We start from the raw sequence: 26,859 nt of genomic DNA, 5'->3' as shown, positions 1-26,859 counted from the left end.
TCCTCCTGCGCACAACTCTATCCATAGCCCACGCCTCGCAACCATACAACATTGTTGGAACCACTATTCCTTCAAACATACCCATTTTTGCTTTCCGAGATAATGTTCTCGACTTCCACACATTCTTCAAGGCTCCCAGAATTTTCGCCCCCTCCCCCACCCTATGATCCACTTCCGCTTCCATGGTTCCATCCGCTGCCAGATCCACTCCCAGATATCTAAAACACTTCACTTCCTCCAGTTTTTCTCCATTCAAACTCACCTCCCAATTGACTTGACCCTCAACCCTACTGTACCTAATAACCTTGCTCTTATTCACATTTACTCTTAACTTTCTTCTTTCACACACTTTACCAAACTCAGTCACCAGCTTCTGCAGTTTCTCACATGAATCAGCCACCAGCACTGTATCATCAGCGAACAACAACTGACTCACTTCCCAAGCTCTCTTATCCCCAACAGACTTCATCCTTGCCCCTCTTTCCAAAACTCTTGCATTCACCTCCCTAACAACCCCATCCATAAACAAATTAAACAACCATGGAGACATCACACACCCCTGCCGCAAACCTACATTCACTGAGAACCAATCACTTTCCTCTCTTCCTACACTTACACATGCCTTACATCCTCGATAACAACTTTTCACTGCTTCTAAAAACTTGCCTCCCACACCATATATTCTTAATACCTTCCACAGAGCATCTCTATCAACTCTATCATATGCCTTCTCCAGATCCATAAATGCTACATACAAATCCATTTGCTTTTCTAAGTATTTCTCACATACATTCTTCAAAGCAAACACCTGATCCACACATCCTCTACCACTTCTGAAACCACACTGCTCTTCCCCAATCTGATGCTCTGTACATGCCTTCACCCTCTCAATCAATACCCTCCCATACAATTTGCCAGGAATACTCAACAAACTTATACCTCTGTAATTTGAGCACTCACTCTTATCCCCTTTGCCTTTGTACAATGGCACTATGCATGCATTCCGCCAATCCTCAGGCACCTCACCATGAGTCATACATACATTAAATAACCTTACCCTTGAGCTTTGTTTTCATCTCAGATCCAGGACAATAAATCCAGGTTTTCTTTCTCACCACACACACTAACCTGTCTCTCCTCCTCTTTTCTGATCTTGGTGTAATCCATATGTTTAGTCAAACCCGAGCTGAGCCTTTGAGGGTGATGAGCTCTCTTTGTTTGGTTCCATCTTATGCCATCCATTTAGAACTTAAAATACAAGAGTGAAAAGCTTTCCAGCTCCCCATACCCTTTTAAATGCTTTCTATGACATGAAGAGTTGGGTGAGGGTGAATTAAACTTTACAGAGAATACAAAGATATTTTGGAAGGAGGTAAATAATTGTTCAAAGATAAGACTGGAAGGATTGATGAATGAGTTTGATGAAAGAGTGGCAGATGTTGTGTGTTTTGGTCAGGATGGTAATGCAAAGTGAGAGAGTCTGGAGAGTGGTTGTGTGAAGAGAGAAGAGGAATGAGAACCCTGCAAAGATGAAATCAGACAAGGCAGCAGGAATGAATGGTACTGCAATTGAATTATTAAGAAGGGGGTGAGGGGTGAAAACTGTGTTTGTTGATTCATTGGTAAGGATATTCAATGTACGAATGAGATTCCTGATAAGTGCCTGAGGATATGGTGGAATGTATATTATAGTACCATGTACATAAGCAAAGGGGATAAAGGCAAGTGTTCAACTACAGAGGCTTAGTTTGATGTAGTATACTGAAAACTGTATGGGAGGGTTATTACTGAGAGGAAGAAGGCATGTACACAGCATCAGCCTGATTGACAGTGTGGTTTTCTGAAGTGGTAGAGATGTGTGGATCAGGTGTCTGCCATTGGAGAGAATGTATGATTGAGGAAAAACTAAGAAAAACCAGTGGATTTGTATGTGACATTTAATGGATTTGAGAAGGCATATGAAGGGGGTGATAGAGATGGTTGTGGAAGGTAATTAAGAATTAAATAGAAAAATGGTGTGGAAGGTTAAGCAAAACTAGAAGTGAGTTTTCATCAAGGGTTGTAAAGATATATGAGAGGTGTCATGTGATGTCCCCTTAGGTATTCACTTTGTTATGGATGGAGTGGTTAGGAAGTAAATGCAAGAGTTTTTGGAGGGGAAAGGGGTGAGTATTGCCCTGTCCACTGGTGATGCTTTGGAAGTGGTCAGTTATTGTTTGGCAGATGATACAGCACTAATGGTATGATTCAACGTGAGAAAATGCAGCAGTTGGTTGACTGAGTTGGGAAAAGTCTGTGGAAAAAGGGGAAGATGAGAGTAAATGTGCATAAGAAAGGTTGTTGATGTCAGTAGGGTTAGAGACAAATCAGTTGGATGATAAGTTGAATTGGAAAAAAATTGGCAGGGAAGTGAGGTTGTTTTCGTTATCTGGGGAAGTGGATTTGAGTGCAGTGATGGAACCATGGAAGTGGGAAGCGTAGTCATAGGGTGGGGAAGGAGGTTAAGGTTCTGAGAGGATAAAGAATGGTTGAAAGATGGAATGTTTATCTTGCAAAGAAACAATGGGTAATTTGAAGAAATACTAATTTTAACAACATTGTACGGTTGCAAAGCATGGGGCATAGATACGGTTGTGCGGAGGTGGGTGAATGTGTTGGAAATGAAATATTTGAGGATTAATAAGTGGTGTGAGATGGTTTGATTGAGTATTGTAATGAAAGGGCAAGAGAAATGGTGGAAATAAAAAGGTGCCAGTCAAGAAGTCCGAGGAGGGAGTGTTGAAATGGTTGGCACAGATGGAAAGATAAGTGAGATGAAGAGGTTGGCACAAAAAAGGTTAAATGTGGAACAAGGAGAACCGGCTGACACCAAATCGATGTGGAAGGACGGAGTGAAAAAATCGACTTGAGTAATCAGGGCCTGACCCTGCAAGAGGGTGAAAGATGTGCACAGAATAGAGTAAAATTGGAACTATGTGGCATATGGGGTCAATGGACCTGAACCAGGGTTTACACATTCGTTCCCTCAGTCTTAGCTGTCATGTGTAATGCACAAAACCAAAGCTCCCCTATCTATATCAGGCCCCATAGACCTTTCCACGGGTTTTACCCAGAAGCTTCACATGCCTAGTTATTTCCACTTGCATGCCTCTCACTTCCTTGGATGTTCAGCCCTCGATCGCCTCAAACTCTTTTTCACTCCTCTTCCGCCTCCAATCATAGAGACTGAGACTGAGTTGTGAACGAATGAGGCCTTTTTGTCCTTTCCTGATTGCTACAGTGAGTTAAGCACCAGGAAAGGACAAAAAGGCCACATGCCTTCACTCTCAGTCTCTAGCACATACCTCACAAATACATTATAGATACATATGCTCACACAGACATATCCATTATATATATAATATGCATATTCATACATATTCATATACCATATTTATATACAGATACATATTCATAACTTTCTAAAATGGAAACAGAGAAGGAGTCACCGCGGGAGTGCTTCATACGCCTCGAAGGCTCAGATTGGTGTGCCTAAATGTTGTGTGGATTAAACCAAAGAGGTGAAAAAAAGGAGAGATAGGTAGTATGTTTGAGGAAAGGAACCTGGATGTTTTGGCTCTGAGTGAAACGAAGTCAAGGAGTGAAGGGGAAGGTGGTTTCGGAATGTCTTGGGAGTAAAGTCAGGGGTTAGTGTGAGGACAAGAGCAAGGGAAGGAGTAGCAGTAATCCTGAAACGGAGTTGTGGGTACGTGATGAATGTAAAAGTAATTCTCGATTAATAATGGTATTAAAAACTGAAAGTTGATGGAGAGAGAATGGGTGATTATTGGTGCAATATGCACCTGGGCATGAGAAGAAAGATCATGAGAGGCAAGTGTTTTGGGAGCAGCTGAATGAGTGAATTTTTAGTAGTTGTTAGTGTTTTGGATGCCGAGACCGGGTTTTAGCTGATGGGTGATTTGAATGCAAAGGTGAGTATATGTGCAGTTGAGGGAATAATTGGTATACATGGGGTGTTCAGTTGGTTAGTAATGAAATGGTGAAGAGCTTGTAGATTTATGTTGCTGAAAAAGACTGATGATGGGAATACTGGTTTAAAAAAGCGAGATGGTGATATACATAAGTATACTTATGTAAGTAGGAGAGATGTCCAGAGAGCGTTACTGGATTACGTGTTAATTGAAGGCAGCGCGAAAAGAGAGACTTTTGGATGTTAATGTGCGAGAGGTGCAACTGGAGGGATGTCTGGATCATTATCTTGTGGAGGCTAAGGTGAGATTTGTATGGGTTTTCAGAAAAAAAGATGTGAATGTTGGGGTGAAGAGGGTGGTGAGAGTTAATTGAGCTTGGGAATGGAGGACTTGTGTGAAGGAAGTACCATGAGAGACTGAGTACAGAATGGAAAAAGGTAAGGAACAATTGAAGTTAAGGGGATGTGGCGGGAGGAATGGGATGTATTTTGGGAATCAGTGGATGTAATTGCGCAAAAGATGCTTTGTGGCTTGAGAAGAGTGGGAGGTGGGTTGATTAGAAAGGGTTTAGTGAGTGGTTGGGATTGAAGAGTAGAGTATTTGTGAAAGAGAGAGGCATATTGGACGATTTTTGCAGGGAAAAAATGCAGTGAGTGGGGAGGACGTTTAAAGAAAGAGACAGGAGGTCAGAGAAAGGTTTGCAAGAGGTTGAAAAAAAGGGCAAAGAGAGTTGGGGTGAGAGAGGTATCATTAAATTTTAGGGAGAATTAAAAGATGTTCTGGAAGGAGGTAAATAAAGTGCGTAAACAAGGAGCAAATGGGCACTCAGTGAAGGGCGCATATGGGGGAGGTGATAAAAGTAGTGGTGATTGTGAGAAGGAGATGGATTTAGTGAGTATTTTGAAGGGTTTGTTGAATGTGTTTGAGGATAGAGTGGCAGATATAGGGTGTTTTAGGTTTGAGGTGTGTCGTGCAAAGTGAGAGGGTTAGGGAAAATGATTTGGTAAACAGAGGAAAGAGGTAGCTAAAGCTTGTGCGGAAGATGAAGCCGGCAAGGCAGAAGGCTTGGGATGGTATTGCTGTGGAATTTATTAAAAATGGGGGTGGACTGTATTGTTGACTGGTTGGGGTAAGGTTATTGAATGTATGCATGACTCACGGTGAGGTGCCTGAGGATTGGTGGAAGGCATTGCATAGTGCCATTTTGTACAAAGGCAAGGAGGATAAGAGTGAGTGCTCACATTACAGACGGTATAAGTTTGTTGAGTATTCCTGGGTTAATAAATTAAAGTATTATTTAATATTTTTCTGATTTTTTACTTTATTCTTTAAATTGTAATAATATTTTTGTAAAATTATATGGGAGGGTATTGATTGAGAGGGGGAAAGGCATATAAGAGCATCAGATTGGGGAAGAGCATGTGGTGGTTTCAGAAGTGTAGAGGATGTGTGGATTGATCAGTGTTTAGCTTTGAAAGAATGTATGTGAGAAATACTTAGAAAAGCAAATGGATTTGTATGTGCATTTATGGATCTTGGAGAAGGCAATATGATAGAGTGATAGAGATGCTTGTGGAAGGTTATTAAGAATATACTGGTGTGGGAGGCAAGTGTTAGTAAGCAGTGAAATGTTTTATCGAGGATGTACGCATGCGTACGTGTAGGACGGGAGGAAAGTGATTGGTTCTCAGTGAATGTAGGTTTGTGGCAGGGGGTTTGTGTTGTCTCCATGGTTGTTTAAATTTGTTTATGGATGGGGTGGTTAGGGAGGTGATGCAAGAGTTTTGGAAAGAGGGCCAGGATGAAGTCTGTTGGGGATGAGAGAGCTTGGGAAGTGAGTCAGTTGTTGTTCGCTGATTGATACAGTGCTGTGGCTGATTCAGTGAGTAACTGCAGAAGCTGGTGACTGAGTTTGGTAAGTGTGTGAAAGAAGAAGTTAAGAGTAAATGTGAATAAGAGCAAGGTTAATAGGTACAGTAGGGTGAGGGTCAAGTCAATTGGGAGGTGAGTTTGAATGGAGAAAAACTGGAGTGATGTGAAGTGTTTTAGAATCTGGGAGTGGAATTCTGGCAGCAGATGGGAAACCATGGACGCGGAAGTGGTCATAGGGTGGGGGAGGGGGCGGGCAAATTCTGGGAGCCTTGAAGAATGTGTGGATGTCGAGAACATTATCTCGGGAAGGCAAAAATGGGTATGTTTGAAGGAATAGTGAGTTCCAACGATGTTGTATGGTTGCGTGGCTGTGGGCTATGGATAGAGTTGTGCGCAGGAGGATGATGTGCTGGAAATGAGATTGTTTTTGAGGGACATGTTTATTTGTGGTGTGAGGTGGTTTGACGCGTAGAGTAACATAAGGGTAAGATAGATGTGTGGAAATAAAAAGAGATGGTTGAAGAGAGCAGAAGAGGTGTGTTTTGTATATGGTTTGGGCACATGGAGAGAATGAGTGAGGAAAGATTGACCAAGAGGATATTGTGTCGGAGGTGGAGGGAACGAGGAGAAGAGGGAGACCAAATTGGAGGTGGAAAGAGTGGAGTGAAAAAGATTTTGTGTGATCGGGGCTTCCTGAACATGCAGAGGGGTGAAAGGAGGGCAAGGATTAGAGGAATTGGAGCGACTGTGTTATACCGGGGTTGACGTGCTGTCAGTGGTTGAATCGGGGCATGTTTAAGCGTCTGGAGTAAACCTTGGGAAAGCTGTGTAGGTATGTATTTTTGCGTGTTTTGTGGAGTATGTATAATACATGTGTATGGGGTGGGTTGGGCCATTTCTTTCGACTGTTTCCTTGCGTACCTTGCAAAACGCGGGAGACAGCGACAAAGCAAAAAAAAAAAAAAAAAAAAAAAAACATTCATACATGCTTGACTTCATCCATTCCTGTTGCGCTCCACCGCACAGGATAATAGCAATCGCCCACCTCTTCAGTGAGTGCACCAAAAAAAAAGACAAAAAAGGCCACATTCATTCACACTCAGTGTCTAGCTGTCATGTGTAATGCACCAAAAAACCATGGCTCCCTTATCCACATCCAGGCCCACAGACCTTTCATGGTTTTACCCCAGACACTTCAACATGCCCTGGGGATAGGGTGTCGAGAAAGAATATTCCCATGTGTCATTGAAGGCAACTAAAGGGGTTATTGACGTGGGGGCTCGGAACACCCCCCCCCCCCCCCCCCCCCCCACACCCTCACCCCACTCCTCCTTGTATTTGACTTCGGAAAAATGAAAGAAGGAAGTAAGTAGGGAGTGCTCATCTCCTCAAAGGCTCGATTGGGGTGTCTGAAAAGTGTGTGGATGTAGCCAAGATGAGAAGAAAAGGAGAGATAGGTAGTATGTTTGAAGAAGGAAACCTGGAAGTTCTGGCTCTGAGTAACACAAGCTCAAAGGCAAAGGGGAAGAGTGTTTGGGAAAGTTTGGGATTACGTTGGGGTTTGGGGATGAGAAACAATTACTCCTGAAGCAGAGTAGTGGGAATTATGTGACAGAGCGTAAAGAAAAGTTAATTCTTGATTGTTGTGGGTTTTAAAAAAAACTGAAAGTGCATGGAAAAGAGATGAGTATTAGTGGTGCTATGCATCCTGGCCATGAGAAGAATGATTCATGAAGCAAGTGTTTTGGAGCAGCTGAAGTGAGTGTTATTAGCAGTTTGATGCATGAGACTGGGTATAGTGATGGGTGATTTAAATGAAAAGGTGAGTAATGTGGCGATGAGGGTTTTAATGGTGTACAGGGGAGGTTCAGAGTTTGTAAATGGAAATGATGAAGAGCGATTGTGATTTGTGTGCTGAAGAAGGACTGGTGACTGGGACATAACATGGTTAAAAAAGAGAGATTATACATATAGGACGTATGTGAGTAGGGGAGAGATGGGCAACAGGGCATTATTGGATCAAGTTGGTTAATTGATAGGCTTGAAAAGAGAGTTTAATGTGCTTAAAAGGGGCGGCTGGGGAATGTTTGATCACTATTTTGTGAAGGTGAAGGTAAAGATTTTGTGTGTTTTCAGAAAAGAAAGTGAAGGTTGGGAAGAAGAGAGGTGGTGAGAGTAATGAGCTGTATGAGGAAGTAACAGAAGAGATTAAGTGTAGAGTGGCAAAAGGGTGAGAAGCAAATGACTTAAGGGGAGTGTGGTGAGGATTGGGGATTGTACTTAGGGAAGCAGTGATGTTTGCACAAAAGATGTATGTGGCATGAGAAGGTGGGAAGATATGAGTATTACAAAGGCGTAGGGGTAAGTGGCGGGAAAAAGAAGTAAGGGTTCATTAGTGAAAGAGAAAAAAAAAGAGAGGCGTTTGGTGATACTGGCACAGAAGTAGTGCAAATGACAAAGAGATGCATAAAAGGAATAGTGGCAGGAGTCATATTGGAGATGGTGCAAGAGTTGAAAAAGATGACAAATGAAAGTTGGGGTGAGAGGGAGTATCAGTGAATTTTTAGGATGAATTAAAAAGATGTTTTGGAAGGAGTTACATAACGGGTGGCAGACAAAAAGAGCAAAAAGGGGAACATCGATGAAGGGGTCAAGTGGGAAGGTGAAAACCAGGTTAGGATGAAGTGAGATGGAGAGGGAAAGAGTATTTTGAAGTTTTGTTGAAGGTGTCTATGACACAGTGGCAGTATAGGGTGTTATAGTTGGGGTGGTGTGAAGAAGTGCGAGGGTCAGGGGAAAAGGCTGGTAACAGAGAATTTAAGTAGTGATAGCTTTTGTGGAAGATGAAATCCAACAAGGCAGCAATCAGGATGGTACTGCAGTGAAATCTATTAGAAAAAGCGTGTGGTGACTATGCTGTTGATTGGATTGGTAAGGATATTCAATGTATATTGGACCATGGGTGAAGTACCTGAGGATTGTCGGAATGCATGCATAGTGCCATTAGACAAAGGCCATGTGGATAAAGGTAGCGTTCATACTAAAGAGGCATAAGTTTTTGAGCATTCCGGGAAGTTTTGGGGGGGGTAGTGATTGATGCGGAGTGAGGCATGTACATAACATCAGATTGGGGATAAGAGCAGTGTGTTTCAAGAAATGGCAAAGGATGTGGGGACCAGGTGTTTGCTTTGAAAAATGTATGTGAGAAATACTTAGAAAAACAGTTGGATTTGTATGCAGCATTTATGGATCTGAGAAAAGCTTGATAGTTGATAGAGAAGCTTTGTGGTAGGTTTTAAGAGTATATGGTGTGCGTTGGTAGGTTGTGAAGCAGTGAAAATTTTTTTACCAAGGAGTAAGGCATTGTGCACAAGTTAGGAAGGAAGAGAAAGAGATTGGTTCCCAGTGAATGTCAAGTCTGCAGGCAGGGGTGTGTGATGCTCCACATGGTGTTTATATTTTGTTTATGGATGGGGTGGTTAGGGTAGCATATGCAAGAGTTTTGGAGAAAGGTGTGAGTATTCAGTCCACTGGATGCTTTGGAAGTGTCATTATTGTTTGACAGATGAAACAGCACTAATGGACAGATTCAAGTGAGAAACATGCAGAAGTATGGTGACTGAGTTTGGAAAAGTCTGTGAAGGAGGAAGTTAGAGTAAATGTGAATAAAAGCAAAGTTGTTAAGTTCAGTAGGGTTTAAGACAAACAGTTTGGGATGTAAGCTGAATGGAAAAAATTGGCGGAAATGAGGTGTTTTAGATATCTTTATGTGTTTGCAGTGAATGGAACCTGGAAGTGGAAAGCGATCATAGGGTTGGGGAGGAGTTAAGGTTCTGAGAGGATAAAGATTGTTGAAAGAGAGAAGGTTATCTTGCAAAAAAAAATGGTATATTTGAAGAAATACTAATTTTAACAACATTGTACGGTTGCAAAGCATGGGGCATAGATACGGTTGTGCGGAGGTGGGTGAATGTGTTGGAAATGAAATATTTGAGGATTAATAAGTGGTGTGAGATGGTTTGATTGAGTATTGTAATGAAAGGGCAAGAGAAATGTGTGGAAATAAAAAGAGTGCAGATTCAAGAATCAGAGAGGGTGGTGTTGAAATGGATTTGCACATATGGAAAAGAATAATGAGGAGAGGTTGCAAAAAGATAAATGTGAACAAGAGAACCGTGACACCAAATCAGAGTGGAAAGGACGGAGTGAAAAAAGACTTAGAGTAATCAGGGCCTGACCTGCAAGAGGGTGAAAGATGTGCACAAGAATAGAGTAAATTGGAACTATGTGGCATACTGGGGTCAATGGTCTGAACCAGTATACCACTTCGTTCACAACTCAGTCTTTAGCTGTCATGTGTAAAGCGCCAAACCAAAGCTCCCATCTATATCCAGCCCCATAGACCGTGTCCACGGTTTACCCCAACTTCACATGCCCTAGTTCATTCCACTTGCATGTGTGGGGATGAACCAAGATGTAAAAAAAAGGGGGAGATTGGTAGTTTTTTTTAAAGGAAAGGAACCTGGATTTTTGGCTCTGAGTGAAACGAAGTTTAAAGGTAAAAGGGGAAAGGGGGAGGGGAAGCCCTTGGGAGTAAATCCAGGGGTTGGGTGAGAGGACAAAAAAGCAAAGGAAGGAGTAGAAATACTCCTAAAAACGGGAAATTTTTGGGGGAGTAGTGAAGAATGTAAAAAAAAATTTCCCGATTAAAAATGGGTAAAACTAAAAATTTTTGAGGAAAGGGGGGTGATTATTGGTGCATATGCACCTGGGCAAGGGGAAAAAGATTTAAGAAGGGGAAGTGTTTTGGGAGCAGCAGAATGAGTGTGTTAGTGGGTTTTTTATGCACGAGACCGGGGTTTAAGAATGGTTTAAATTTTTAATCAAAGGTGAGTAAGTGGCAGTTGGGGAATAAATTGGTAAACATGGGGGGTTCAGTGTTTTAAAAGGGGAAAAGGTGAAGAGCTTGTAAATTTATGGCTGAAAAAAGGGCTGAAATGGGAAAACCTGGTTTAAAAAGGGCGAGTAATAAAATTATGTTTAAATAGGGGAAAATGGCCAAGAGCGTTTTTTGGGTTTTCGTGTTAATTTACAGGGGGGCGAAAAGAGAGGGCTTTTTGGGTGTTTTAAAGTCTGAGGGGCAACTGGGGGGATGTCTGATCATTATCTTGTGGGGGCTAAGGTGAAGAATTTTTATGGTTTTTAGAAAAAAAGATGAAAGTTGGGTGAAGAGGGTGGGGAGAGTAAGGAGCTTTGGGGAAAAAGAAATTTTGTGAGGGAAAACCATGAGAGACCGAGTACAGAATGGAAAAAAAGGGGAAAAACAATGGGAAATAAGGGGAAGGGGGGGGAAAAGGGATGTATTTAGGGAATCAGTGATGGATTTCGCAAAAGATGCTTTTGGCATGAGAAGATGGGGTGGGGGGGATTAAAAAAGGGGAAGGGTTTGGGGGGAAAGGGAAAAAGTAAGGTTTAGTGAAAAGAAGAGAAAAGGGATTTTTGGGCGATTTTTGCAGGGAAAAAATGCAATTGGGGGGAGAGTTTAAAAGAAAGAGACAGGAGGTCAAGAAAAAAAAGGGGCAAGAGGGAAAAAAAGGGAAATGAGATTTGGGGGGAAGAGTACATTAAATTTTAGAAATAAAAAGATGTTCTGGAAGGAGGTAAAAAAGTGCGTAAACAAGGGACAAAAAGGGAAATTCAGTGAAGGGGGCAAAAAGGGGGGGTGAAAACAAGGGATGGTGATGTGAGAAGGAGATGGATGATATTTTGAAGGTTTTTTGAATGTGTTTGAGGGTAGAGTGGCAGATATAGGGGGTTTTGGTTAGGGGTGGGGCAAAGTGAAGGGGTTGGGGAAAAAGATTTGGTAAACAAGGAAAAAAGAGGGGTAAAAAATTTGCGGAAGATGAAAGCCGGCAAGGGAGAAAGGGTTTTGGGTTGTTTTGCGTGGAATTTTTTTAAAAAAGGGGGTGACTGAATTTTTGACGGGTTTTAAGGGTTTTTTAATTTATGATGACTCAGGGGAAGGGGGCCTGAGGAATTTGGGGGAATGCTGCAAAGTGCCATTGACAAAGGCAAAGGGGAAAAGATGAGTGCTCAAAATTTCAGAGGTATAAGTTTGTTGAGTATTCCTTTAAATTATAAGGGAGGGTATGATTGAAGGGTGAAGGCATGTACAAGCACTCAGAATTGGGGAAGAGCAGTGTGGTTTCCAGAAGTGGTAGAGGATGTGGTGATCAGGTGCTTGCTTTGAAGAATGTATGTGAGAAATACTTAGAAAAGCAAATGGATTGTATGTACATTTATTGGGATCTGGAGAAGGCATATGAAGAGTTGATAGAGATGCTCAGTGGAAGGTATTAAGAATATATGGTGTGGGAGGAAAGTTGTTAGAAGCAGTGAAAAGTTTTTAATCGAGGATGTAAGGCATGTGTTTCGTGTAGGAAGAAGAGGATAAGTAGATTGGTTCTCAGTGAATGTAAGGTTTGTTGGCAGGGGTGTGATGTCTCCAAGGTTGTTTACTTGTTTATAGGATGGGTTATGTTAGGAGGTGAATGCAAGAGTTAGGAAAGAGGGGCAAAGGATGAAGTCTGTTGGGGATGAGAGAGCTTGGGAAGTGAGTCAGTTGTTGTTCGCTGATTGATACAGTGCTGTGGCTGATTCAGTGAGTAACTGCAGAAGCTGGTGACAGAGTTTGGTAAAGTGTGGTGAAAGAAGAAAGTTAAGAATTAAATTTGAATAAGAGCAAGGGTATAGGTACAGTAGGGTTGAGGGTCAAGTCAATTGGAGGTGAGTTTGAATGGAGAAAAACTGAAGGAAGTGAAGTGTTTTTGACATCTGGGAGTAGGATCTGGCAGCAGATGGAACCATGGAGCGGAAGTGGATCATAGGGTGGGGGAGCGGGGCGAAAATTTGGGAGCCTGAAGTATGTGTGGAAGCCGAGAAAAATTAATCTCGAAAGCAAAAATGGGTATGTTTGAAGGAATAGTGGTTCCAACGATGTTGTATGGTTGCGAGGCGTGGGCTATGGATAGAGTTGTCGCGCAGGAGGTGATGTGCTTTGGAAATGAGTGTTGAGGACCATGTGTGGTGTGAGTTGGTCTTGATCGAAGTAAGTTAAACATAAGGGTAAGATAGAGTGAGGAAATAAAAAAGTGCATGGTTGAGAGAGCAAGTAGAGGGTTATTGAAATGGTTTGGGCACATGGAGAGAATGAGTGAGGAAAGATTGACAAGAGGATATATGTGTCGGAGGTGGAGGGGAAACGGAGGAGAGGAGGGAGACCATAATTGGAGTGGTCGATGGAGTGAAAAGTTTTGTGTGATCGGGGCCTGACCATGCAGGAGGGTGGAAAGGAGGGCACGGAATAGAGTGAATTGGAGCGATGTGGTATACCGGGGTGAAGTGCTGTCCGTGGATTGAAATCGGGGCAATGTGAAGCGTCCTGAGGGTAAACCAAGAAGTGTGTAGGTATGTATAATTTTGCGTGTGGTGGACGTATGAATACATGTGTATGGGGGTGGTTGGGCCATTTCTTTCGTCTGTTTCTTGACGCTACCCTTGCAAACGCGGGAGACAGCACAAAGCAAAAAAAAAAAAAAAAAAAACATTCATAAATGCATACTTCATCCATATCCTGTTGCCAGCTACCACCGCACATGTAATAGCAATCGCCCCACCCTCATCCCAGTGAGGTAGCACCAAAAAAAAAGACAAAAAAGGCCACATTCATTCACACTCAGTGTCCTAGCTGTCATGTGAACTGCACCAAAACCATGGCTCCCTATCCACATCCCAGCCCCACAGACCATACTTCCATGGTTTACCCCAGACACATCACATGCCCTGGGGATAGGGGAGAAAAGAAACTTCCATGTGTCTTGAAGGCAACTAAAGGGTTAAGTGGGGGCTGAAACCCCCCCCCCCCACACCCTCACCCCACATCCTCCTTTACATGTGACTTCTGAAAAAATCAAAAAAGGAATTAAGTAGGGAAGTGCTCATCCTCCTCAAAGTCTCAGATTGGGGTACTGAAAGTGTTGGATGTAGCCAAGATGAGAAGAAAAGGAAGATAGTAGTATGTTTGAAGAAGGAAACCTGGAAGATTCTGGCTCTGAGTAACACAAAGGCGCAAGGGGCAAAGGGGAAGAGTGGTTGGGAAAGTCTGGGAGTAACGTTAGGGTGGGGAATGAGAAACAATACTCTGAAGCAGGAGTTGTGGGATTATGTGGACAGGCGTAAGAAAGTAAATTCTAAGATTGTTGTGGGTAAACTGATAAGTGCATGGGGAAAGAGATTGAGTAATTAGTGGTGCCTATCACCTGGCCATGAGAAGAAAGATCATGAAAGGCAAGTTTTTTGGAGGCGCTGATTGATGTATTAGCAGCTTTGATGCATGAGACTGGTTATAGTGCTGGGTGATTTAAATGAAAAGGTGAGTAATGTGGCGATGAGGTAAAATGGTGTAACAGGTGAGGTTCAAGTGTTGTAAATGGAAATGATGAAGAGCTAGTAGTTGTGTGCTGAAACGGACTGGGTGACTGGGAATACCTGGTTTAAAAAAGAGAGATATACAAAAGTAGAACGTATGGTGAGTAGGAGAGATGGTCAAAAGGCATTATTTGGATCATGTGTTAATTGATAGGCTTGTAAAAAGAGATTTAATGTGCTAAAAGGGGCAGCTGAGGAATGGTTGATCACTATTTTGTGAAGGTGAAGGTAAAGATTTGTTAGAGGTTTTTCAGAAAAGAAGAGAAAGTTGGGGAGAAGAGAGTGGTGAGAGTTAAATGAGCTTGTATGAGAAGTACCATAAGAGATTAAGTTGTAGAGTGGCAAAAGGTGAGACAAAATACTTAAGGGGAGTGGGTGAGGAATGGGATGGTACTTAGGGAAGCAGTGATGGTTTGCACAAAAGATGTATGTGGCATGAGAAAGGTGAGATATGCAGATTACAAAGGGTAAGTGAGTGCGGGATAAAGAAGTAAGGTCATTAGATAAAGAGAAAAAAAAAGAGAGGCTTTGAGATACTAGGCACAGAAGTAGTGCAAAGACAAAGAATGCATAAAAGAAAAGTGGCAGGAAGTCAAGTAGAATGGTGCAAGAGTTGAAAAAGATGACAAATGAAAGTTGGGGTGAGAGAGAACATGAATTTTAGAAGAAAAAAAAAGATGTTTGAAGGAGTTACATAACGTGTGCAAGACCAAAGAGCAATGGGAACATCGATGAATGGTCAAGTGGGAAGTGATAACAGTAGTGAGAAGTTAGATGGAAGAAGGAAAGAGTATTGAAGTTTAGTGAAGGTGTCTAATGACAACAGTGGCAGATATAGGTGTTATAGGGTGGGGTGGTGTAAAAGTGAGAGGGTCAGGGTAAAGGCTTGAAAACAGAAAGTAGTGAAATCTTAGTGGAAGATGACATCAACAAGGCAGCAAGTCCAGGATGGTACTGCAGTGGAATCTATTAGAAAAGCGGTGACTATGCTGTTGATTGGATGGTAAGGATATTCAATGTATATATGGAACCAGGTGAACCGTACCTGAGGATTGACGGAATGCATGCATAGTCCATTGGACAAAGGCCACAGGGGATAAAGGAAGCGTTCAAACTAAAGAGGCAATAAGTTTTTTGAGCATATCCTGGAAATTATATGGGGGGGGGTATTGATTGAGAGGGTGAAGGCATAGTACAGAACATCAGATTGGGGAAGAGCAGTGGGTGGTTTCAGAAATGGCAAAGGATGTGGGGACCAGGTGTTTCTTTGAAAAAAATGTATGAGAGAAATACTTAGAAAAACAGATGGATTTGTATGCAGCATTTATGGTATCTGGAGGAAAGCAAATGATTTAAGGTTGATAGAGAGAACTTTGTGGAAGGTTTTAAGAGTATATGGTGTGGGTGGTAGGTAGCAGAAGCAGTGAAAATTTTTTACCAAATAGGGGGGTAAGGCATGTGCACAAGTAGGAAGAGAATGATAGTGATTGGTTCCAGTGAATGTCAGTCTGCAGGCAGGGGGTGTGTGATGTTCCACATGGTTGTTTAAATTTGTTTATGGATGGGGTGGTTAGGGAAGCAAATGCAAGAGTTTTGGAGAAGGGAAAGTCTGACGTCTGTTGTGGATGAGGAGGGCTGCAAAGTGAGTTCAGTTGTGTCTTTTTGTTCGCCGATGATACAACTCTAAAGGGATTCGTGTAAAGAAACTGCAGAGGTTCGTGACTGAGTTTAAGAAAAGTGAGTGAAAGGAGATGGTATGGAGTATATGTGAATAGTGAGAAGGTATTAGGTTCAGTAGGGTTGAAGGACAAAGTAAATGTGAGGTAAAATTTGAATGGAGAAAACTCAAGAGGTGAAGGTGTTTTAAATATCTGGAAGATGACTAGCAGGGATGGAACCCATGGTAGCAAAAGTGAGTCACAGGGTGGGGGAAGGGGGTGAAAGTTCTGGGTGTGATGATAAATGTCAGGAGAGGAGAAACATTATCTTAGAGAGGAAAAATGGGATGTTTTGAAGGTAGAGAGGTTCCAACAATGTTCTATGGTTGCGAGGCATGAGCTATGGAGAGGGCTCTATGGAGGAGGTGATGTGCTGAAAATGAAACTGTTTTGAGGACAATATGTGGGGTGAGGTCGGTTTGAATCGAGTAAGTAATATAAGGGTAAGAGAGTATGGTGGAAATAAAAAGAGTGTTATGGTTGACGAGAGCAGAAGAGGGTGTGTTGAATTTGTTTGGAACATCTGGAAAGACATGAGTGAGAAAAGATTGATGACAAAGAGGATATAGGGGTCAAAGGTGGTGGGAGCAAGGAGAATAGGAGACCAAATTGGAGGTGGAAGGATGGAGTAAAAAAGATTTTCTGTGATTGGGGCCTTATATACAGGGGGAAAGAGTGGGAGCAAGGAAGTAAAGTGAATTGGAACGATGAGGTATAATGGGTTCAACATGCTGTCAGTGGATAAACCAGGGCATGAGAAGCATCTGGGATAAACCATGGTAAGGATCTGTGGGACCTGGATTGTAAAGGGAGCTGGGGTTTTTTGATGCATTAACAAAAGAACAGCAAGAGACTGAGTGTGAACGAATGAGCCTTTTTTGGTCTGTTCTCGCTGAAGCAAGGGGTAGCAATGCTATTTCCCGTGGTGGCAGGTGTCGCGACAGAGAATGGATGAAGGCAAGCAAGTATGAGTATGTACATGTCTACGTGTGTATATGTAAAGTTGATATGTATGTATAGTGCTGCTATGGGCATATAAATAATATATAAATATGGAAATCCTCCCCCTCGTTTTTTTAATTTCCAAAAGAAGAACAGAGAAGGGGGTCAGGTGAGGTCTTCCCTCAAAGGCCCAGTTCCTCCTGTTTTTAATGCTACCACCCTAATGCAGGAAATAGGCCGAATAGTATTAAAAAAGAAAGAAAAAGATAATATATAACAGAATGGAAAAAGGTGAGACAATGTAAGTAAGGGGGTGGGGGAGGATTGGGATTGTATTATAGGGATCAGAGTATGGATTGCGCAAAAGATGCTTGTGGCATGAGAAGATGGAGGTGGGTTGATTAAAAGGTTAGTGAGTGGTTGGGATAAGAAGTAAGATTATTATGAAAAGTGAAGAGAGAGGCATATGGACATTTTGCATGGAAAAAATGCCAATTTGAGTGGGATGATGTATAAAAGAAAGAGAAAGGAGGTCAAGAGAAAGGTGCATGAGGTGAAAAAAATGTCAAATGAGAGTGGGTGAGAGGACTATCATTAAATATTTAAGTGAGAATAAAAAGATGTACTGAAGATGTAAATAAAGTGCGAAAGACAAGGTTAGCAAAAAGGAACTTCAGTAAGGGCTCAAATGGAGAGGTGATATCAATTAGTGTTGATGTGAGGAATGGAGTGAGTATTTTGAAAGTTTGTTGAATGTGTTTGATGATAGAGTGGCTGATATAGGGTGTTTTGGTCGATGTGCTGTGCAACGTGAGAGGGTTAGGAAAATGATAGTGGTAAACAGAGAAGAGGTATTAAAAGCATTGCGAAGATGAAAGCCGGCAAGACACAGTTGGATGGAATTGCAGTGGAATTTTATAAAAAAAGGGGGTGACTGATGGATGACTGTTGTAAGTTATTTAATGTATGTATGACTCATGGAGAGTGCCAGAGGATTGGCGGAATGCATGCATAGTGCCATTGTACAAAGGCAAAGGGGATAATAGTGAGTGCTCAAATTACAGAGGTATAGTTTGTTGAGTATTCCTGGTTAAATTATATGGGAGGGTATGATTGAGGGGGTGAAGGCATGTACGGGAGCATCAAATTGGGGAAGAGCATGGGGTTTTAGAAGTGGTGAGGATGTGGGATCAGGGTTTTGCTTGAAAAAATTGTATGTGAGAAAAAAACTTAGAAAAGCAAAAGGGAAATTTGGATGTAGCATTTATGGATCGGGAAAAAGGGCATATGATAGAGTTTTGAGACCCTCTGTGGAAGGTTTTTAAGAAAATATGGGGGGGGTTTGGGGGAGGAAATTTTGTTGGAAGCAGTGAAAAGTTTTTTTCGAGGATGTAAGGGGTTTTGTACGGGAGGAAGGAGGAAAGTGATTGGTTCTCAGTGAATGAGGTTGGGGGCGGGGTGTGTGATGCCCTCCAGGGTTTTGGTTTAATTTGTTTAGGGCGGGGGTTGTTAGGAGGGGGGGAATGCAAGATTTTTTGGAAAAGGGGGGGGCCCAAGTATGAGTCTGTTGGGGTGAGGACTTGGGAATGAGTCAGTTTTTTTGTTCCTGATATAAAAGCCTGGGGGGCTGATTCAGGGAAAACTGCAGAACTGGTGACTGAGTTTGGAAAAGTGGGGGAAAAGAAGAAAGTTTAAGAGAAAATGTGAAAAAGAGCAAGGTTATTAGGTAAGTAGGGTTTGGGTCAAGTCAATTGGGGGGTGATTTTTGAATGGAGAAAAACTGGAGGAAGTAAAGTTTTTTTTAATTTTCGGGAGTGGACGGGGCAGCGGATGGAACCATGGAAGCAAAAAGTGGACTAGGGTGGGGGGGGGGGAAAAAATTTTGGGGGGCCCCTTGAAAAAATGTGTGGAAGTCGAAAACCCTTTTACCCTCGGAAAGAAAAAAAGGGGTAGTTTGAAGGAATAGGGGTTTCCAACAATGTTGTAGGGTTGCGAGGGTGGGCTAATATAGAGTTGTGCGCAGGGGGGAGGGAAATTTGCTGGAAATGAATTTTTTGAGGACAATGTGTGGTTGAGGTGGTTTGATTTGAGTAAATAACGTAAGGGTAAAAGAAAATGTGTGGAAATAAAAAGAGCTGGTTGAGAAAAGGGGAGAAGAGGGTTTTTGAAATGGTTTGGGCACCGGAGGGAAAGAGTGAGGAAAGATTTCCCAAAAGGATTAAAGTGTCGGGGTGGAGGGGGGAAAAAGGAGAAGAGGGAGACCCAAAATTTGGGGGTGGAAAGATGGAGGGGAAAAAGATTTTGGGGTTTATCGGGGGGTGAACATGCATGAGGGGGGGAAAGGAGGGCAAAAATAGGGGTGAAAATTTGGGGCGATGTGGTAACCGGGGGAGTCCCGTCAGTGGATTGAACAAAGGGAATAAAACGGCCGGGGTAAACCATGGGGAAAACTGGGTAGGGAAGAAATTTGCGTGTGTGGACGTATGTATAAAAAAAAAAAAAAAAAAAAAAAAAAAAATTTTATGGGGGGGGGTTTGGGGCCCTTTTTTTCGTCCCGTTTCCCCTTTCGCTACCCCGCAAAAAGCGGGGGAAAAGCGACAAAAAAAAAAAAATAAAATAAAATTAAATAAATATTTTTTTATATATATTTTTTTATTAAAACTTTTTTCGCTTCTTCCGCTTTGGAAGGTAGTGCCCAAAGGAAAAAAACAAAAAAATGGCCCCAAACCCCCCCACATCCCCATTTATTTTACTTCCACCCCAAAACACCCCAAAAACCAAGCAATTCCCCAAAACCATAACAACCCCCACAAATACATTAAAACTGGAAAAAATTATTTTCTTCTGCCCTTTTTTCCCATTCCCCCCCCAAGCCTCCCCCCCTTAAAAATCTTGGTAAAACAAAGGTAAATTTGTTTTAAAAATTTTAATTTATAAACCTTCCCCCCAACAATATTGGGCCCTTTTTCCCTCCTTGGGTAAAAAATTTTGGGGTTTTTTCCCGCCTTTTCTTTTTTCCCCCTCCAAGGTTCCCCCTTTTCCGGCCCTCCAAATCGACCAAATCCCGGTCCCCCCTTTCCTCAAACCATTTTTTCAAAACCCCCACTCAAAAAACCCTTTTTTCTGCCCTCCCCCTCCTTTTTTACCAACATCCTTTCCCTTTCAATTTTTCGTCCCAAATACACCCTTTCCTTTCCCCCTCCATTTCCCCATTCCCCTTCCCCGCACAAAACCCAAACCGCCTTCTTAATTTTTATTTTTGGGGAAACCCTTTTTCCTTCAAAAAATACCCATTTTTGCTTTCCCCCAATTTAAGTTTTGCCTCCCCATTTTCAAAGCTTCCGAACTTTAAAACCCCCCCCCCACCCCTTTATTTCCTTCGGGTTTCCCGGTTTCCCTCCGTTTCCAAAAACTCCCAGGTATCTAAAACACTTCACTTCCCCCATTTTCTCCATTCAAACTTTCCTCCCAATGACTTTCCCAAAAAACCCCACTGGGGCCTAATAACCTTTTTCTTATTTTTTAAATTTTTCCCCCAGCTTTCCTTTCTTTCCCCAAAACTTTCCAAAAATCAATCACCAGGTTTGCAGGTTTCTCAAGAATCAGCCCCCAGCGCTGTATCATCAGGAAAAAAAACCTGACCCCCCCCAAAAGCTCCCCAAATCCACAAAAAATGCAACTTCCCCTCTTTAAAGCTTGCTTTACCTCCCTAAAAACCCCCAACCAAAAAAAATAAACAACCTTGGGAAACACACCCCCGGGCCGGCAAACCCTTTTACTAAAACCAATCACTTTCCCCTCTCCACCGAAAACATGCCTTAAAATTCGAAAAAAAAACTTTCACTGCTTCTTTAAAAAAATTGCCCCCCACCCCTTTAAATTTTTTAAATCCCCTTCCACAAAGCATCTCTATCATATCCTTCTCCAGATCCAAAAATTGCACATACAAATAAATTGGGTTTTCAAGTATTTCTCAAAAACCTTCAAGCTAACACCTGACCCCCCCTCCTCTAACTCTTTTGAAACCACCCCTTGCTCCCCCAATTGGCCCTGAAACCATCCCTTTCCCCCTCTATCAATCCCCTCCCAATAATTTCCCGGGAAATTTCTCAACAAATTTATCCCCGGGAATTTTGAGCCTCCCCTTTATCCCCTTTGCCTTTTTTTCAAGGGCATTTATGAAAGCATTCCCCCCAACCCTCGGCACCTCACCAAAGCCCAACATACTTTTAAAAAACCTTCCCAAACCATACAAACAAGTCCCCCCCTTTTTTAAAAAATTTCCACTAAAAATTCCCCACCCAAACCCGGCTGCCTTCCCGGGCTTTCATTTTCCGAAAAGGGTTAAAAACCCCTTTCTTTTTACCAAATACCCTCCCTAACCCTCCCTTTTTACCCCAACCTCCCCAAACCCCCCCTTATATCTCCCAATTTTTTTTTAAAACATTCAAAAAAACCCTTCAAAATACCATTCCTCCTTCCACAAAACCCCAAACTTTTAAACCCCCCGCCCCATTTTTTCCCTTTGGGTTCCCTTGTTTAAACACTTTTTTCCCTTTTTTTCCAAAAACATCTTTTTATTCTCCCTAAAATTTAATGATACTCTCTCACCCCAACTCTCATTTGCCCTCTTTTTCACCTCTTGCACCTTTCTCTTGACCTCCTGCTCTTTCTTTTATACATCTCCTACTCATTTGCATTATTTCCCTGCAAAAATCATCCAAATGCCTCTCTCTTCTCTTTCACTAACAATCTTACTTCTTCATCCCACCACTCACTACTCTTTCTAATCTGTCCACCTCCCACGCTTCTCATGCCCCAAGCATCTTTTGTGCAAGCCATCACTGCTTCTCTAAATACATCCCATTCCTCCCCCACTCCCATTACCTCCTTTGTTCTCACCTTTTTCCATTCTGTACTCAGTCTCTCCTGGTACTTCCTCACACAAGTCTCCTTCTTAACCTCACTTACTCTTACCACTCTCTTCACCCCAACATTCTCTCTTCTTTTCTGAGAATGTCTACAAATCTTCACCTTCGCCTCCACAAGATAATGATCAGACATCCCTCCAGTTGCACCTCTCAGCATATTAACATCCAAAATTCTCTCTCTCGTGCGACTATCAATTAACATATAATCTAATAATGCTCTCTGGTCATCTCTCCCACTTACATAAGTATACTTGTGTATATCTCTCTTTTTAAACCAGGTATTCCCAATCACCAGTCCTTTTTCAGCACATAAATCTACAAGCTCTTCACTATTTCCATTTACAACACTGAACACCCCATGTACACCAATTATTCCCTCAACTGCCACATTACGCACCTTTGCATTCAAATCAACCATCACTATAACCCAGTCTCGTGCATCAAAACCACTAACACACTCACTTAGCTGCTCCCAAAAACTTGCCTCTCATGATCTTTCTTCTCATGCCCAAGTGCATATGCACCAATAATCACCCATCTCTCTCCATCCACTTTCATTTTTACCCATATCAATCTAGAGTTTACTTTCTTACACTCTATCACATACTCCCACAACTCCTGTTTCAGGAGTAGTGCTACTCCTTCCCTTGCTCTTGTCCTCTCACTAACCCCTGACTTTACTCCCAAGACATTCCCAAACCACTCTTCCCCTTTACCCTTGAGCTTCGTTTCACTCATAACCAAAACATCCAGGTTCCTTTCCTCAAACATACTACCCATCTCTCCTTTTTTCTCATCTTGGTTACATCCACACACATTTAGACATCCCAATCTGAGCCTTTGAGGAGGATGAGCACTCATATATATATATATATATATATATATATATGAATCGGGTGAGAAACGGCAGAAGCTGGTGACTGAGTTAGGTAAAGTGTAAGAAAGAAGAAAGCTAAGAGTAAATGTGAATAAGAGCAAGGTGTTATTAGGTACAGTAGGGTTGAGGGGACAAGTCAATTGGGAGGTAAGTTTGAATGGAGAAAAACTGAAGGAAGCGAACAACAACTGACTCACTTCCCAAGCCCTCTCATCCACAACAGACTACATACTTGACCCTCTCTCCAAAACTCTTACATTCACCTTCCTAAAAACCCCATCCATAAACAAATTAAACCATGGAGACATCACACACCCCTGCCGCAAACCAACATTCACTGGGAACCAATCACTTTCCTCTCTTCCTACTCGATAATAACTTCTCACTGCTTCTAGGAACTTGCCTCCCACACCATATACCCTTAATACCTTACACAGAGCATCTTTATTAACTCTATCATATGCCTTCTCCAGATCCATAAATGCTACATACAAATCCATATGTTTTTCTAAGTACTTCTCACATACATTCTTCAAAGTGATAAACACATCTTCATGTGATAAACACATCCTCTACCACTTCTGAAGCCACACTGCTCTTTCCCAATCTGATGCTCTGTACATGCCTTCACCCTCTCAATCAATACCCTCCCATATGATTTCCCAGGGATACTCATGTATATATGTGTATATACATACACATCCACACACGCACATATAAATACCTATACACACATGTGCATAATTCATACTTGCTGCCTTTATTCATTCCCGTTGCTACCCCACCACACATGAAATAGCATCCCCCTCCTCTGAAAGGTTGCGCCAGGAAAAGACAAAAGGCCACATTCGTTCACACTCAATCTCTAGCTGTCATGTATATATATATATATATATATATATATATATATATATATATATATATATATATATTTTTTTTTTTTTTTTTTTTTTTTTTGCTTTGTCGCTGTCTACCGCGTTTGCGAGGTAGCGCAAGGAAACAGACGAAAGAAATGGCCCAACCCACCCCCATACACATGTATATACATACGTCCACACACGCAAATATACATACCTACACAGCTTTCCATGGTTTACCCCAGACGCTTCACATGCCTTGATTCAATCCGGATACTGACAGCACGTCAACCCCGGTATACCACATCGCTCCAATTCACTCTATTCCTTGCCCTCCTTTCACCCTCCTGCATGTTCAGGCCCCGATCACACAAAATCTTTTTCACTCCATCTTTCCACCTCCAATTTGGTCTCCCTCTTCTCCTCGTTCCCTCCACCTCCGACACATATATCCTCTTGGTCAATCTTTCCTCACTCATTCTCTCCATGTGACCAAACCATTTCAAAACACCCTCTTCTGCTCTCTCAACCATGCTCTTTTTATTTCCACACATCTCTCTTACCCTTACGTTACTTACTCGATCAAACCACCTCACACCACACATTGTCCTCAAACATCTCATTTCCAGCACATCCATCCTCCTGCGCACAACTCTATCCATAGCCCACGCCTCGCAACCATACAACATTGTTGGAACCACTATTCCTTCAAACATACCCATTTTTGCTTTCCGAGATAATGTTCTCGACTTCCACACATTCTTCAAGGCTCCCAGAATTTTCGCCCCCTCCCCCACCCTATGATCCACTTCCGCTTCCATGGTTCCATCCGCTGCCAGATCCACTCCCAGATATCTAAAACACTTCACTTCCTCCAGTTTTTCTCCATTCAAACTCACCTCCCAATTGACTTGACCCTCAACCCTACTGTACCTAATAACCTTGCTCTTATTCACATTTACTCTTAACTTTCTTCTTTCACACACTTTACCAAACTCAGTCACCAGCTTCTGCAGTTTCTCACATGAATCAGCCACCAGCACTGTATCATCAGCGAACAACAACTGACTCACTTCCCAAGCTCTCTTATCCCCAACAGACTTCATCCTTGCCCCTCTTTCCAAAACTCTTGCATTCACCTCCCTAACAACCCCATCCATAAACAAATTAAACAACCATGGAGACATCACACACCCCTGCCGCAAACCTACATTCACTGAGAACCAATCACTTTCCTCTCTTCCTACACTTACACATGCCTTACATCCTCGATAACAACTTTTCACTGCTTCTAACAACTTGCCTCCCACACCATATATTCTTAATACCTTCCACAGAGCATCTCTATCAACTCTATCATATGCCTTCTCCAGATCCATAAATGCTACATACAAATCCATTTGCTTTTCTAAGTATTTCTCACATACATTCTTCAAAGCAAACACCTGATCCACACATCCTCTACCACTTCTGAAACCACACTGCTCTTCCCCAATCTGATGCTCTGTACATGCCTTCACCCTCTCAATCAATACCCTCCCATACAATTTGCCAGGAATACTCAACAAACTTATACCTCTGTAATTTGAGCACTCACTCTTATCCCCTTTGCCTTTGTACAATGGCACTATGCATGCATTCCGCCAATCCTCAGGCACCTCACCATGAGTCATACATACATTAAATAACCTTACCAACCAGTCAACAATACAGTCACCCCCTTTTTTAATAAATTCCACTGCAATACCATCCAAACCTGCTGCCTTGCCGGCTTTCATCTTCCGCAAAGCTTTTACTACCTCTTCTCTGTTTACCAAATCATTTTCCCTAACCCTCGCACTTTGCACACCACCTCGACCAAAACACCCTATATCTGCCACTCTATCATCAAACACATTCAACAAACCTTCAAAATACTCACTCCTTCTCCTTCTCACATCACCACTACTTGTTATCACCTCCCCATTTGCGCCCTTCACTGAAGTTCCCATTTGCTCCCTTGTCTTATGCACTTTATTTACCTCCTTCCAGAACATCTTTTTATTCTCCCTAAAATTTAATGATACTCTCTCACCCCAACTCTCATTTGCCCTTTTTTTCACCTCTTGCACCTTTCTCTTGACCTCCTGTCTCTTTCTTTTATACGTCTCCCACTCAATTTCATTTTTTCCCTGCAAAAATCGTCCAAATGCCTCTCTCTTCTCTTTCACTAATACTCTTACTTCTTCATCCCACCACTCACTACCCTTTCTAATCAACCCACCTCCCACTCTTCTCATGCCACAAGCATCTTTTGCGCAATCCATCACTGATTCCCTAAATACATCCCATTCCTCCCCCACTCCCCTTACCTCCATTGTTCTCACCTTTTTCCATTCTGTACTCAGTCTCTCCTGGTACTTCCTCACACAAGTCTCCTTCCCAAGCTCACTTACTCTCACCACCCTCTTCACCCCAACATTCACTCTTCTTTTCTGGAAGTATGTGATAGAATGTAAGAAAAAAAATTCTCGATTAATATGGGTAAAACTGAAAGTTGATGGAGAGAGATGGGTGATTATTGGTGCATATGCACCTGGGCATGAGAAGAAAGATCATGAGAGGCAAGTGTTTTGGGAGCAGCTGAATGAGTGTGTTAGTGGTTTTGATGCACGAGACCGGGTTATAGTGTTGGGTGATTTGAATGCAAAGGTGAGTAATGTGGCAGTTGAGGGAATAATTGGTATACATGGGGTGTTCAGTGTTGTAAATGGAAATGGTGAAGAGCTTGTAGATTTATGTGCTGAAAAAGGACTGATGACTGGGAATACCTGGTTTAAAAAGCGAGATATACATAAGTATACTTATGTAAGTAGGAGAGATGGCCAGAGAGCGTTATTGGATTACGTGTTAATTGACAGGCGCGCGAAAGAGAGACTTTTGGATGTTAATGTGCTGAGAGGTGCAACTGGAGGGATGTCTGATCATTATCTTGTGGAGGCGAAGGTGAAGATTTGTGGAGGTTTTCAGAAAAGAAGAGAGAATGTTGGGGTGAAGAGAGTGGTGAGAGTAAGTGAGCTTGGGAAGGAGACTTGTGTAAGAAAGTATCAGGAGTGAGTGAGTGCAAAATGGAAAAAGGTGAGAGCAAAGGCCATAAGGGGAGTTAGGGAGGAATGTGATGTATTTAAGGAAGTAGTGATGGCTTGCGCAAAAGATGCTTGTGGC

At 42.2% G+C, this 26,859-nt stretch overlaps 1 protein-coding gene across 13 annotated transcripts in view; it reads right to left on the bottom strand.

The window, feature by feature from the left end:
* Positions 1–26,859, bottom strand: part of LOC139749640 (SET domain-containing protein 9-like) — a 186,279-nt gene that overhangs the window by 81,932 nt on the left and 77,488 nt on the right. The gene's annotated exons all lie outside the window — the stretch shown is intronic.

The sequence above is a fragment of the Panulirus ornatus genome, chromosome 7 (assembly GCF_036320965.1).
Source record: "Panulirus ornatus isolate Po-2019 chromosome 7, ASM3632096v1, whole genome shotgun sequence".
Classification (NCBI taxonomy): domain Eukaryota; kingdom Metazoa; phylum Arthropoda; class Malacostraca; order Decapoda; family Palinuridae; genus Panulirus; species Panulirus ornatus.
Note: the sequence above shows the minus strand (reverse complement) of the source record. Positions and strands in the feature narration are given on the sequence as shown.